This window comes from Ostrea edulis, chromosome 6 (genome assembly GCF_947568905.1).
Source record: "Ostrea edulis chromosome 6, xbOstEdul1.1, whole genome shotgun sequence".
Lineage (NCBI taxonomy): Eukaryota > Metazoa > Mollusca > Bivalvia > Ostreida > Ostreidae > Ostrea > Ostrea edulis.
In genome coordinates, this window is record NC_079169.1 from 23622854 (window position 1) to 23639854 (window position 17001).

Sequence of the window (17001 nt, forward strand, 5' to 3'; positions counted from 1 at the left end):
TCTTTCAATTGTTAGTTTAATCTGTGGTCTACAGGAATGTGACTGTAATGTGTTTCGTATACGTGCATAATTATAAGCAATATCAGATAACTAAAATATTTGGATGACGTTTTCGAAACTCATATGAGAATAGGAAGTTGAGTAACTCTATATGATGTACGCTACAACGTTATAAGACTTGTCGTGTTTAAAGTTTATCATTTCGCGATGACATTCAAATTGATGAAATTACTAATCGCAGGTTTTGGAGATGTGTGACGTCACTCATTGCCGCCATCGAAAATAATATCTTCCTGTCGAGTTTTTTTTTAAATTTCTCTTTTTTGACGATTTTTTCTATTTACGAATAACAAGTTGTATGATATGAGTTCACAAAAAGGCAACCAAATCAGTTTTTCAATATCAAAATTTCAATGGCATATACAGTGTCTGTACTAAAGGTATTGGTCGTTACAAAGGGGTTTATTTTGGATGTGGGTACTTAAATCATCGATACTATTGATTTTTTGTTTTTACAAATATGCTTACTTGCATGTACATGTATCAATAAATAAGAATTCAATAATGAGGTACATTTTCACTTTATGTAACGTCACTACTTTCACTTTTCATTACATTAAATCACTCATTACATCACAGTTCGTTATCTTCACCTTTCATTGTGAATATTTTGGTGTTTCTAACTTTCACTAAAAGGATGCACGTAGAAAACTGACACAAATTGTGTCAAACACGTATGAAAGGTTTCACAAAATGCCGTGGGTCATACAGAGTACGATGCAGGTGATTGTTTAGTTAGTTTTTACCTATTTGTAGATAACGTAACGTCGTATGATGTCATTTTCGTTTGTACTAAGTTTGAAGAAATGACCCCATCTTTCCATTGTTTTATATCTCCATGATAGATACATATATTCACATTTGTGCTACAGTTCTGTTAAGAAGTTAGGTTTTTATGTCAAGTTGAACGGTCGCTTGCGCCTTACAGTGCCTATCTCGAAAAAATATGATATATGGAAACAGTAAATATATATATTAATGTATTGTCGACAAAACTTTGGTGAATGTAAATAAAGTTCTCTCTCTCTCTCTCTCTCTCTCTCTCTCTCTCATGAAACAAAATGTTTTACGACAAGTACAATAACTGTATTTCATCATTTTAGGGAATTTAGTCAATATCTTTGACGTGAAAGTAAACCCGTACATAAAATAACACTTGTTTTTAGGACTTGCGCATTAAGCGATATCACGTGCACCAGAATCTCAAGGCAAGCACAATTCTGTATGGAAATGTTTTACTGACCATTGCATTATAATGGTAAATGTTTAATAGACTGATATTGTGTAGACATGGTATGATTGCTTTATGAAGTCTCACGATGTTTTCTTCACTTAGATCTATAGAGTGTGGCAAAAACCAATCAAGGACAAACATAAAACCACTAATATAAGATTCAACTAAAAGAAATTGTTTTTGAAATGCATTTATATATATTGTTCATTTTTATGTAAATTTGTCGCTGTGGTTTGTTGGCATTTTTAGATGTTTTGTTGCATATATCAGAATAAAATTGATTCTATACTAACAAGTACTCATTGGAATGCAGTACTTTAAATTTACCATTAGACACCCAAATTTTTAAAAACTGAAAACGCACTATTTCACAAATAATTCTGTTAAACTTTGCATTGAACATGAAATATTCTTTATACATATGCATACGGACGTATTTTATTTTTTATGTAAAAGTAATTATTTTGCTTTTCATGGTTTCAAACGTAAAATAATGTTGTTCATTGGCGATAAAGTAAATAAAGAATAATATTTTACTACATTGTATGTAATCACAACTCAGTCGTGCACATGATGATTGGATAAATTGCAGTCTAGATTAAATTATAGCGTTTGTTTGCTTGCTGGGTAAATAACTAGGGTATATTTAGGTATACAAAATATTGACGTGAGGAAATCACTGATACCAAATTTATATAGGGCATACACTGGTGTTTGAGTCAAATTGCACACAAAAAAGAATCCAATTTTTTTTTAACATTACATATACAATGAATAGAAAAATAATTTTCTATTTTTATTGGTTGTAATTTTTTCGCAGGTTGGTTGATGGGATAAACAAACAAATTTTCAATAAAGTACTTGTTATAATTTATACAGCACAAAAATGGATGAAAAAAGAGAATTGATAGGATCAATAGAAGAAAACCACCGAAAAGGACTAAAACGCAAAGGGAAGGCGAAAAGAGATGCATGTAAAATACAGAAGGGGATGAAACAAATACAGCAACGAAAAGTAAGGAACAACACAGAAAGGCCAATTAGATAAAGCTATCAGGAGGACGAAATACTGAGACGGACGAAATTGAGAAAACAGAGGACACAACAAAATAGCGCCGAGAAGAGCGAAATAAATACAACACAGAAAAGGTAAAGATAAAAGAACGAAATGGATACAGCACGGAGAACAACAAAACAAATACAACGCAGAGAAAGACGAAATTAGTAACGCATAAAGAATGACGAAATGGGTAAACCTTAGAAAAGGATGAAACGGCACGAAAAGGGGAAAAAAATTAAGAAGAAACATAGAAGGACGAATTAGATACCGTACAGAGAAGGATGAAATAAATCACAGCTAACAATGAAATAAACAAAACAATGCGAACAACGAAATACATAAAACGAAAAACACAGCGAACTAATAAAACACAGAGAACAACGAAATGAATAAAACACACAGAACAACGAAAAAATAATAACACAGAAACTGCGAAATAAATTAAACAGAGAAAAGCGAAATAAAACAATAGCGAAATAAATAAAACAAAACAACGAATTAAATAAAATACAGAAAAGAACGAAACAGATACAAAGAAGGGCGAAATGAACCACCGAATAGGACGAAAACCCTAGATACGAAAAAAAAAATACAATAAAGGACGAAATTAATCAAAGAAAAGGACGAAATAAATAAAGCACAGCAAAGGACGAAAGAAATAAAACACAGCAAAGTATAAAATAAATAAAGCACAGCAAAGGACGAAATAAATAAAGTACAGCAAAGGACGAAATAAATAAAGCACGAAATAAATAAAGCACAGCAAAGGACGAAATAGATTAACAACCAAAAGAGGACAAAATGAATGAAGAAAGAAAAGTGTGAAATAAATAAAGCATAGGAGAGGGTGAAAACAAGTAACGAGAAGAGATAAATTTTAAAAAAAAAACTCCAGAGGACAAAAGAAATAATCCACAGAAAAGGACGGAAAAATAAAACCCAGAAAAGGACGGATTAAATAAAACCCAGAAAAGGACGAAAGAAGGATATGAATAAATGTAAAAGAGGTACCACATCAATTGATCTGATCTGACATTTGGTTAGTAGGGGACAGCTTCCCACTTTAGCAGTAATCGACCTTCATTGTTACAATAACTATTGCAGCAGGATACAGGCCAGGGAAGATATTCATTGTGTACCTTTTAACGACTCCGAAGAGGATCTGACGGATACAATGGCGTTCTATGAAACTCTGGAATTGGCTTATACGCCGAGTTTCCCATAGAGTAATGTTGCCCTTGGAAAACGGAGAGAAGCTTAACGATTTATTGGAAAACAAGAGAATACCTCCCAAATATCGCGAGCAGGCATCAACACTATAGATAAGGGGAAGTTAGTTACTGAGAGAGAGAGAGAGAGAGAGAGAGAGAGAGAGGATGCACATATTATTGTTCAGATCATTAGATGTTCACACGTTTTTATGTCATCACAAAATGCCATGTGGATTAAAAACTAACAAAATACCTCATGGGGAATCAAATACAATAAAAGAACAGTTATGTTGGTGACTGTGAAATAGATACTGCGCTATTAATGACATATTTATGTAGAAATGACTATATTACGGCGTTAACAGTAATGAAAAACTATAAATAATAATCTGTTATTTGTATAGCTCTAAGATGAATAATTTTATAATTACATAAAACACTAATAGATATAGCTATGATTTAACAATGAAATTATTGTATGGAATTTGAATACTGCCAACATATATTTAATTTTTCAAAACTGTTTTTGTTTATATTAATTCTTACACATCATGTGACTGCGTTTTATATTAAAAAAATAATGCAATACAAAATAAATTTGAATCTAAAACAGAAACAATCGATGTTGTGGAATTTGTTTGCGACATACTTTGTAGAGTATATGTACAATGTAGCAGCTACCGGAAATCTAAGCTAGAGAAATATTTTACGTGTTTAATTTAGATCTCTATCTTCTTATACAACTATTTGTTTATTTCTTTATTCCACGCAAAATTGATAATACGAAAAATAATGGGTTTTTGTTGTTAGCAACATTGCTGATTTTTAAGGCACAAATTACAACAATTCATTGGGGAAAGATTTGAACTTGAAATGCATTCTTTTTTCAGTTTTGATAAAGTAGTATTTTGTTCCCGAATGATGAAATACCATACTTTAAAACCTCATAGAAATTGTAATATAGTTTTAATTGTGTAATACCTTCTAATAGAACTGATTAGAAAAACGATAAATAATTATTTCCAATATGATAACTCAAAAGATTGACATTTATTTGCTGTATTTTGTATGAATTTATATTACAAATATTCATTAAAACCTTCACACGAGGTATCTGAATGCATTTTGTGAAATTTTTGGATTTGACTTACGAAGAAAATTATTCTAATCGAAACCAAGGTCTCCTGAATAATTTAGTGGGGAAACAAAGGGGACAATTTTACGGAAAATCTATGCCATTTTGGCGCTGTGGAATAGCGTCAAAATCCAATTATGTCACTACCCTGACAAATTCTGCGAGATTACAATTTAGTCGTAAAATTGTTAAATTTAGAGCGCCTACTTGCAATTACGTTTCCCTGTGCTGTGAGTTTTACTAGGTGTTAATAGAAAATTCGCTTTATTTAAGGACATAAATCGCACCAAACTCGCCAGCAGAGACGGTGATTGGAGAGGTTGTTTACAACTGCCAAAAACAGTAGATAATATTACAATACAGCGTCATTTGGTCAAAAACAGTTCTAAATTATTAGAAAAATGAATAAACAAGCGCGGTAAATATTGGGAATAGGTATGCACATGCCGAAAACCCAAATGTAACTTTTTCTCGGTATATTGTGTATTTCTTTGATTTCTTCATTTTCACTTTTTGGATGTTGAATTTACTTTTCGCCATGCATAGTGTGAGGTCGTAGAGATTTATGACACAGTTCACGGAAAGGAAAGACTCGTTAGTTTACATAAATGTATGTAGAAAGATATAAATCTCGGGATTTGAAAAGCACAGAGTTGACTTGATTAACATATTTACCTCCGAATTATGATAATTCTAATGGGCATCTCAGAGAAAGCTGTTCAGCAATACATGCGGTAATCACGGTGTCCATTTGTTGTAACGACGTGGGATGTAACAGCCCGGATATAAATTATAATACATCCTCACACCTTGAAAAATCACCCGAAATACGGAAAATGAAAAATATGATACAAAAAACTATTTTTGTAATTTCTACATTGCTCAAAAATAGAATTTTTTTACACATTGAATCTACTTACAAAACGAGTGTTGTCTCTATAACGCCGTGGGAAATGAAATTAATAATTAAGTTTTATCGGCACAGATTTTCAGTTTCACAACTAACTAAATAGATGATTTCATTTTGCCTTTTTTTCTAATATGAAGCAAAAATAACTTAAATATTTCAGAATGTCATGTCAAGATAAACACGTGAAGGACATGCACTGTAATTAAATCAATTTTGGGAAATGCGTATATTTTCTATTTATTTCTTATTTTTGTTCTGTTGTATTAAATGGATAAGTCACACACGGAAGTGTACATTAGTATATAATGATAAGATATAGCTTGTAGAAATAAATAGAAATGAAACGACTAAAAAAATTAAACAATTCATATTATTGATGTAAATTGAGGTAAATGTTTATATCATAGTGTTCAGCGGGAGATAACTCGTATAAAAATTCAGTGTATATGATACAATGTATTATGTCATATTTGCACACAACTTTCGCAATATTAAAAAACAAACCCCTTGTAGTATAATAATAATATCATTAATAATAATAATAATCTTTATATTCTTTACTATTTTAAATGCGATATTACATGTATTACAATATTAACTTACACGTATCGTTGTGAAAATGAGATTTTATTATATATTTGCATTTAAATTCGCCGTCAAATTGATATAATTTCTTACTTTCATATTTTAAAGTAATATTTGCGTCTTATTTCAATGAAGAAATAATAGTTGAAATAAATGCTAAATTGTATATGAGAAATAATGAAATATTAAATTAAGCGGTATGTTGGTTACGTTCAATAAAGACATTCATTGTGGAATGAACTGGGACAAAAAAATGATAGGAAAAGAAGAATGATATTTGATAATAACTGAATATGATGGTGATGAATTTACCAGCAGTTTTCGGAAACAAAAACACGATATATCATGAAGGACACATTTCAATATATATATATATATATATATATATATATATATATATGCACTTTTAAGTTTTAAACATCCTATATTTTGTCTTATAGTGGTGTAAGGATATTATAGAACATAAATATATTAAACATGAACATGAAATTTTCAAAGAAGGAAAAGATATCAATGTTTTTCGAAAATTGAAAATCAAGCACAGAATCATTCTAAAAATCTTCTTGGGTGACCTTGCTTTTATCTTGGCGATTGACGGCGTGTTTTATGTTAAGTTTGCCCCCATCACTTAGCAGATGAAAGGACCCCAAGTAGAGCCTAGTCTCAACAAACTAAACCAAGGGTAATAACCGAGGAATTTTGATGTTCAGTTTATGACCAAATTTTGCCGATTGAGGTCGTAAAAATGTAGAAAGATATTGCTGTAGGTCCGTCTCTACGTTGTCCAGGCAGATACGGGTTGATTTGGTAGCCTCCCCTGGGGGTTAACAATTTTAACAAGCCTTGGTTTTATCAAATGGAGAAAATTATCTTCAACATGTAACAAACCGCAGATATCCTCCCCGTCAAAACCCCCGTATTCTTGCCTGAGTAGTATGTCTTTGTTAAAAATCAAAAAGATTTCCTAGCGTTTCATTTGACTGCTGCATCAGTTGTTATTAGTTTACATTATAACGCTGGATTCCATCTGATAAATGTCTCACATAAAAATATAGCTTTGGTCTTTTTCTTCTCAATACGTCAATATAGAAATCAAAAGAAATCGCACAATCCTGTATGTTTGACTTCGGCCACCTAATGCCAATAAACGACCGTTAAATTCGAGTAAAATTCAAAACCCTATAATTTTACGAATGTCATCAAACGACACCAAGAGAAAATTAATTCTAGCTTTATACTTTAAAGTTCTAACAATTTCCCTTTATTGAAACTTAACGACCAGATGTAAACACTTACGTGGCTCAACTGACTGAATGACCAGTGCAAACCTGGGACAAATAAACAGCTCACAACAAAAGAGCAGCGACACCTCTAGCATATCACACTTTGTGCTTTGTCTCCAGAAAAACAAGAAATCGGGACTTACCAAGGGCAATTCACTCTTGTCAGGCGCTGATCGTAAACGAGTTATCCCTCTTTGCACAGATACACATGATAATGTCGTTATAATCCTATGGCGGTTTATATGAAAACATAATAATCCTCTTTGAAAAACATATTGTAGTGAATTCCTTTCTTTGAGCACATTCCATGTTATCTGAAAGAAAATAAAAATTTATATTATTTGTCCTCATCATATGTACTATTTTTTCCCCAAGTTTTTCTTACAATATGCTGTATTTTGTCTTCTTCTAAATTTGTAAGTATATTTTGCTGTTGATTAAATGTACTTTAACCACTTTTCTTTTTGTTTAAAATTCATGTCTACTGCAATTTATATGAAGTGTCAAATTGATAAATTAATTGTATGTCATTGTACTAGTTAAATGCTGTAGAGCGACTTATGACAAATTTTATATTACGTGAAACGACAAGAAAAATGACATATTCTGCAAAAAGACACATCGATTTTTTTAAAAGTGCTGGTAATACTTGCATACCAGAAAATGATATGTGACAGATTTCAGCTTTCTCTTTCTATCGGACAAGATCAGAATAACACAGAATGCTAGCTTCTGGGGCTTCACTGTCAGTATTGTCTGCCAGACCTAGGATCTAATTCGCTTAATTGACTGATAAAATGTCATTGAAGGAAATTGTCAGAACTATTGTTAGGGAGGACCTGCTAAGGATGTTCTCTGTCATTACACAACATTCATTTTAATTTGTTGGTTGTATGTCTGACCGCCCACGCGTAAATCACAGTCAAGGAAGAGAAAGACAGATCCCCACATGTCGTGTCTCCATGTCCACATTGTGCTGTAACACGCACATTGGTATACCCAGTCCTGACACATGTACTGCAAACGGCAAGACTCTAAATTTAGTATTGGATAAGATCCAGAAACTTGATGAATTTATAAATATTAAATCTATTCTCAACCGAGCGAAGTAAATCAATATTGATTATATTTTCGTAATTTCCTGAATGAAAGATTTCTAAATTAAGGGTTACACGCGTAATACTCCAAAATGAAATAAATATACCTATCTTTTCTTTTTCATATCGAGATATTCAAATGCATTTTCGTTGTTGTTTTTCTTAAAATTTTAAATAAATGTTGTAAAAGAATACATTGCAACTGTATGGTATAGAATTATTTGCATAGTAACTGTAATAACTTTCAAACCGAGGACGTCATTTGAAATTAACGTTTTATTTTTATCCTATGCAATAAAATTTTATACGATTTTCCCCTATGTCAAACTACTTGTAATATATTCGAGCTTGGTATCAATACCCACGTATTCAGAAACATTTTAGTATACCTATAGGTCTTCTAAATTATCCAAATGCAGGAATAGGAAATCCTGTACATGTACATCGTAAGTAATTTTTTAAGGCTTTGATATAATAATAAAAAAATGAAAATAATTCAATACAACATATACTTTACATTATCGTGTTTGTTTAGTCTCCAAACGTTAATTATTGCATAGGGTATACAGTAATATAGTTGCTTCGAATACATTTTTATAAAAACATGTCTTAAACGCAGAAAGACTAAAGTTACGATATGTTTTACATTGAAAAAAAAATCAGTTCTTTGGATGGTTTAGAATCACGACTTGAATACAAGAATGATAAATTGATTATTTAGATTGTTTAACGAAAACTTTCGTAATGAGGCTCGCAACAAATTAATCGATTCTATGATGTTGATACGTTGCTTTAAGGCCACTAATTATTTCGATAATGCTTTGTTTTGAACGTACTATCATTATAAATTGTGTACATGTATAAAAAGACTAAGATATGTAAAACAAGACCTGACGTCACAAAATAGATCATTTGACAGAAATCAGCAATATGATTACAGGAGTCATTTTATTCTGCTGCATAATTTTGATGGTAAGATAAAATCAATCATAATGGACAATAGACACAGAAAATAGCCCGTCCTTTTATCAAAATTGCTTTGTTCAAACATTATCAAATTCCTTAGAAAACGAACACGTACATACGGTATAAAGATTGATTTACATTTTTGAAGAAAAAAATCTCAAGAGTTTTTTGGATCTTAGATTTAAAGAAGATTATACACGACATAAAATGTACTTTGAGTTGTCGTTCAGTTCAATGCATTGTAGTTCTCAATTTCAAAGGATATAAGAAGTCTCCGTAAAACAAAGGATATAAGAAGTCTCCGTAAAACATTTGCAGGTATATGTACTAGAGACAGACTGCACAAGTAAGAGAAGTATTATATGATAAACAAAAGTTAAAGCCTGTTCAATTTTACAATGTAAATGTCTTTGAAACTTTTAGATATTCATTAATGTCAAAGTACACCATGCATTTGATGGATATGATTGGGGAAAACGCCCAATTAAATTAAGATAATGAAGTCTACAGTTGTGCGCATTTATCTTCATTTCAATATTTCTGTGAAGTTTGATAATATTTGTATACAATTATTGAACATTTGCGATTTTGTATTTTCATGATTTGCAAAAACATTCCGGTAATTAATTTATTACTCTTTATTTTCTTTAAAATATACTATGTTACGCATTCGAGAGCTACACCTTATTTTCTTTGAGCCAAACATGCATAAATTTGTTTCCTTTTGATATACTAATAACAGTGTTTTGCTATATAAAGCAAAATTCAACGTTATCAAACTATTTGCATAGGCTTTCTTATTAGAAATTAAAAGAAATTATTATGAATGTTTATGATATTTGACTTCATCTTTCTGGGGAAATATAGCTAATAGATCAGATGAGAAAAGTTTCTCTCAAACACAAAAAAATATTTTGTGTGTCACAGCTAACAAAACTGAAATCGAAAAGAAAAAAAACCCCATAGAACAACAAAGAGCTGTACATGAAAACGACAACAATAAGACATGAACCAATATAAACAGCTGTAGACTCCGATATATGATTGTCAAAGAAAACCCCAGTTAATTTCATTTCCGCGAGTTATTCTTTCGTTGACTATATTGATGTTCATGTCAACAATTAAAGACTCCGAATGAAACAGATTCACGTATTGTGTTGTCCCACTGGATACACATCAGATATATGTTACGTTGTTACTCATTTAAGATACTAATAACATTAAGTGTAGAATTATTGAATATTGTACCTGTATTATTTCGTCTCCTTCACGTGTTTGTAGCATCCTGTATATATAATACTGACAGTGACTAATTAGTACTGATTGATGCTAGTGTGTTTTATACTGAAACCATGTTTAAATTACAGAAACAAGTTCAAATTCTTTCGCTTATTGTAAATACATGTATTTGTTTAATGTACGTCATTTTCATCTGCGTAAATTCTGATTCAACAGTAAAAGAGAAAATAAAATAGACGAATATATCTTGCTCTAAAAAATAGTAGTCATTTTGTAAGAAGGAGTTAACGAAATAATAAAATAGTTCCGAGACAAGACATTTTCGCAATGTCAGATTTTATTATATACTATTTCAAAACTTTTATATATACATGTACAAATATTCTTATATACAATGTAATGTATTTTGATGATTAATTATAATTGTCAAAGTCTACTTTTATTTGCATACGAATTTAAAGATTGAAAAGAAACAACACCACAAACAAAATATGCTATGGTACATATGTAAAAAGATTGCCAAAGGAGTGACTTTGGGACTATGCCTTATAATCATGTACAATAATTACAACTGGGCAAGTAAAGTAAATAACTTCAAATTCATTAATCAGAGAAAGTTTTTAATTCTACTTTAAGAGTTACATGTATTACAAATGAAATACTCATTCCAATCTCCCAAAAAGTTTTTCTTAAAATGCATGAAAAGAAACTTTTAATTCAGATCCAGTTTTGTTTCATCATTTAACAACATAACATATCACTGTTCGTTATCTTCACCTTTTCAACTAATAAAAAGAGTTAGTAAATGAATGAACTATACATACCTTTCCTTCTTTGTATATGAATAAACCATATTTTACAATGAACTTTATTCAAATAATAATATCAAGATGTTTACAAAGATGCAGTTACAATTCATGAAAGGGCCAATTTTATTTTCCATGAGCAGCATTTTATTGTTTTCCTGGGATTTTATTATTTTTCGCGACGCCATCTGCCTGGTCCTAATGTTCCATGCTTTTATTTTTTGGCGGTATTCTTATTGCTCTAATAAATAATGTTTTTCAACAGTATTGCAGCCGGAAACTACACACTGGTTTTCAATGATCTTCCCGATATTAAAGAATGTTGATCCAATAGTTTTATCATAAATTTCGTAATAAATTAAAATAATCAACCAAGAAAATTTCTTCGGGGTAAAAAAAAAAGACATGGAATTTTTTATATATCCAAAAGATAAGAAGACTTATTCTGTGTTTAATGAAAACAGACCAGAATTCAATATCTTATTCAACATGAGTTCTAAAAGTGGGGATGTTTAGATTAAAAAAAAAAACTTTTAAGAAAGATATTTACAAGTTTCTAAAAACAAACAGAAAATTTGGAGAAAAAAAAATCTTTTATTGATATCCAATTTTTTCACCCCTATTAGAACATTTTCCTGGCAGTAATACAAAAATTCTTCTACAAATAGAGAAACAATAAAAATGTTATAGACAATATATTTAAATTTGCAAGTACTCTTTTTTGTTCAAGTGAATTTCATATTACCAATATAATCAACAAGTTATACTTATAATGCAAATTAAAGTCATACAAAGTTGAGAACCACGTGTTCTAAAGATTGTGATTTTCATAGCACTTGAGGAGATGTAGATGGAGAAGTGTGCAAAAGGAAATGCAGGGTATTTTTCTGTATCAGTTAAACTTAATGTTATATATTTCATTGCAATGAAACTTATTGTAGGGAAAAGGTACACCATATAGAGTTTGGTTCTTTTATTAAGCGTTGATAATATATCAGCTATTTCTTTCAAGTTTAAAATTGAAAAAAAAAAACAAACCCAAAACACCTTGCTTATACTACTTTGAACATGTGACAAAAATGTCCGAAATTAACGGCATAAAATATGCAAATTGCGAATAAATAATTTCTCAATTCTAATCCATGATTTCAAAATGTTTTCAAGATCTGATAAGAGAAACCAAAACCCACGCAAACAAGTAAATAAATTCAATCTACAGAATTGCCACATTAACGCCCCTTTCTGAGAGGAAGTGAGCCCGACTGCCGTTTTCTGTAACATAGCGTCTGTACAGTGCATTTGTGTGCGGTAGTGTGGAATTTAATCTCAAACATTAATCAGATTCACGCCAGGGAACCATATACGGAGAGATTTATAGAACTTTGTGGTAGGTATCGCCGACAATGGCGGATATGCCTGGAGGGTGCTATGGAGGATATTCATTCTAACTTAGGACCCGGATATTCAGCTTTTATTACAGCTCTGAATATTTGTTCTCTATAGTAACAAAATTTGAATATTCATAAGTATAGTTTTGCTCAGTTGACCGTATCCAGATAGGATTTGAAATGCATGCAATGTTGGTGGTATTTGGATATTGTGATTTTAAAGAAATAAAGTTGTCAGGAAAAATAAACGGAAAGCGCAAAAACTGAAACAGAAAGAACAGGCCCACACACATTAGAAAAGAGTTTAATGCTGATTTAGGTGGCGTAAAATAGCCGAGAGCACCTTCGTTAATGTAAAGTGAAATAAAGAAGGACTAACACGGTTATATCTAAGCTTTTATTGGTCTTGAAGTTTTGCCAGAGAGGGATATATTTTTACAAGATCAATTTGTGGTTGGCTTAGAGATTAGGGAAATCAACCAGTAACAACAGCTTATAGACTTGTAGTAAATATTTTAGACATAAAATTCGTCAAAATACATTTGTTTTATATTGCTTGTATATTATCCCTCGATAAAATCTGTTTGAACAGTATTCCTACATAAAAATTGATAGAGAGAAATGTCTAAAACGTTCAAGAAAATGGCGTTTAAGTGGTAAACTGATTTATTTACGACGAAGAAAGAAAATCAAATCCGTCCATATTGCAATTAATGTTTATAATAGATTGTAAATGGATACACCATTTTTTCTTCTTCAAATATGTTGCACCGGACATCAACAAGATACATAAAATTGCATATACTCACTGTTCCATAGAGCCACCAGTGACACGATTTCATATACTTAAAAGAAGTGTCCCACACCATACACATACCACGAAAATGATAAACGGTTGAAAATCTTTATTACAAATATCATCGTAAATAAAAAGAATGCGACAACCGTACACTGCGCAGAGTTTTTCCGGAATTTTATGCTCATAGTCTTAAGGCACAGATAGGGTTTGTTTTTATATCTACACTTCTTTTTTTTTTTTTTTTACATAATTGACTCAGTTCTGCATCCACATCTCTTTTCCATTTAATTATATAGCTCTCATAAAACGAGAAGTGCACGTCGCCCTCGAAAAAAGTTAGTTCTTTACATTCAGTTTATCAAAGACTCAGTTATAAACTGTGTGTTGTCTTGATTAAAATCTGCATGTTGGAGTAATAAAATATACACTCTGTTGCTGCTTTGTTTGCCACTAGCTTGTCCGACGATGGTAGGTACTTTACTTCATACGGTAAAGAAGTCTTAGTTGATTCAGTTGCCTATCTTTTAAGAAAGCTTAAAGTTTCGTTAGCCTACACAGTGACAATGACAGGTTAGACAATTTTGAAACTTCATAATATTGCCGAGTCCTATAGTGTCACTAGACGAAAACTTAATGAAAGATATTCATAGATTAGACTTCGCTTGTCTAGTGGCTCAGTTTGTTGGGTGGCTCAAACATATCAAAGAGAAGGCTTGTCTGATGGTTCAAATGTATCAAAGAGAATATCTCGGTTGTCTGATGGCTCAAACGTATCACCCAATCTGTTCTTGCATGTATTTGATCAAGAAGAAACCCCTCACAAACCATCATTTGTGAGATGCTACCTTTAAACATTAATTAATTTTTTTCCCTTTTTGCGTGATAAAAAATAACACATTTTCGGATAATTTTCTTGGCATTTTGCACCAACTAACTGATGGCATCTCAAAAACCAAATGTGTCATCTAGTAGACAACTACATTGAAAAAAGTCCCATAGGAGAAAACAAATCTTAAGACATTTCCGTAAACATTATCCTATAGGATTTTTCTCCAATGCGGAATCTAATCTTCCGATTGGAATTTTCAAAAATCCATGAAATTAAAAAAATCATTTGGATGGATCACTTTCTATTATATTCTATCATTGTATGTTTCAGAAAGACACATACAGTATGGTAAAATTTTATTTGATGTTTTGGTTGGACATATGAGAACATTTCATTTAATATTTGAATAGGAATCAATAGGGGACAGTTTATTTGATATTCCGGCGGGAAACGATAGGAAACAATGGATGATATGATGTGGTGAAGATAACAGTGATCAATCTCATAACTCATACAAGGAATACGGAATAGAGAGTATGGTAAACATGGATCCCTGGATATACCAGAGGTGGGAAGGTGCCTACGAGGAGTAAGTATCCCCTGCCGAATGGTCACACCTACTGTAAGTCATGTATCTTGATCAGGTAAACAGAATAATCCGTAGTCAGAATCAGTATGCCAAAGTATGTACGTTTCATCTATCAACAATGCTCATTTTCATTCAAGTTGATTCTATTTATCCTAGTACACTCGAAATAAAAGACACCACAGTCTTCAACATCTCATATTTGAATATTGTATTAAGTACAGATGTTAACGACAAACTAAGAACTCAACTTTATGACAAATGAGATGACTTCAACTTCTTCATCGTCAACTTCCCATATTCATGTAGCAATATTCCATTATCATCTGCATATAGTGCTTATATCTCTCAACTGATTCGATACACAAGAGCTTATTCTGCGTATGATCAGTTTTTAAATCAAGGCAGGTTACTGATAAACAAGTTGATGTTACAAGTGTTTCAACAGTCTCGTTTAAAGTCAACATTTCGCAAATGCTACGGTCGTTATAACAATGTAGTTTACCAATACAACCAGTCATTGGGTCAAATGCTTCCTGACGTGTTTCATATCGATTGTTAGGCCGTTCTTGGCACACTGATGTTGACTACGGAAAACTCCGTTTACCTGATCAAGATATACGGCTCACGGTGGGTGTGACCGGTCGACAGGGGATGCTTACTACTCCTTAGCACCTGATCCCACCTCTGGTATATCCAGGGTTCCGTGTTTGCCCAACTCTCTACTCTATATTGTTTATAGGAGTTATGAGATTAATCATTGTTTGTTATCTTCACCTTTCATGATATGGTATATAACATATTCGAAATTATCCTACACTGCCAATGAAGACACAGATATAAGAATCTAAATGCGGATTTGTCTTCAGAGATAATAAAACAGTGAAGATAACGAACAGTGATCAATCTCTTAACTCCTATAAGGAATACAAAAATATTTACGAAAACACTTAATTAAAAAGAAAATATTATAATTTTTACTCCACGTTGATAAGTCCACTCATATCATATCTTATTTAGACGAAGCTGTACGTTATTGTCTTCTAAATATGATTAATTTCTGTTATATTATGAATACTGGTAAGCAATAGTGAAGACGATCTGTATAGTCCTGAACGTTATATTTACTTTGTCTACATACATGTTGATTCTATACGATGTTATATTTGGATTTACATTTAGATAGTTACAATTATGTCTTAATTTGTCGTGTAGGATATTTTCGGATTTATCATTATGGATTGTAAAGTAATGTGAAGCCCGTGTTTTAAATACTATTTTTTAAAACCAGATATACCGGTACTTAATACACTAGATGAAGACTTACTCTGTAGATCATAGAAGATGGAATAAAGCTTTTGACAGAGTTCAGAAAGGCAACTGTTAAAAATTAATTTCTATTTCTCAAATTATAACGCAGTTAAAGCGGTATGATCCGATGTGATAAAAACATTGTGAACGTGTTGACAAATTCATACGTCATTAAACATATATATTAAAGTAAGAACATTTTGATTTTCTTGAGACTGCACATATTTGTGTAAAGCGGTGCATTTGGTGATTACGTCACCTAACATGGACGTTTATGTTTGCTCTTTCTTGACTTCACCATTTACATCGAAGTGAAGCGCATGCGATCCGAGTCCCCACCATCAACAAGCATATATTTATGTATCTTTATTCTATGAATATTCCTTCCATTAATTGCTTTTAAATGCAAATGTTTCCAGGCATATAACTTATGGAAAATCGTTGACAAGTTCTAAATCAGTTTAGCTGCAATAACTATCATGCTTCGTAGTGCAGGATTGGG

The 17001-nt window shown here is 31.6% G+C and overlaps 1 protein-coding gene across 5 annotated transcripts in view; it reads right to left on the reverse strand.

Moving 5' to 3' along the window:
- The window catches only part of LOC125683318 (homeobox protein abdominal-B-like), a 136486-nt gene that overhangs the window by 91518 nt on the left and 27967 nt on the right, over nt 1-17001 (reverse strand). For 3 of the 5 annotated variants that reach the window (XM_048924354.2, XM_048924352.2, XM_048924353.2), the window contains exon 2: nt 7622-7792. The gene's annotated coding sequence lies outside the window, so the exon portion shown is untranslated. Of the gene's footprint in view, nt 1-7621; nt 7793-13783; nt 14376-17001 lie in introns of those variants that run through there. The other 2 variants (XM_048924357.2, XM_048924355.2) reach the window with 1 other exon arrangement.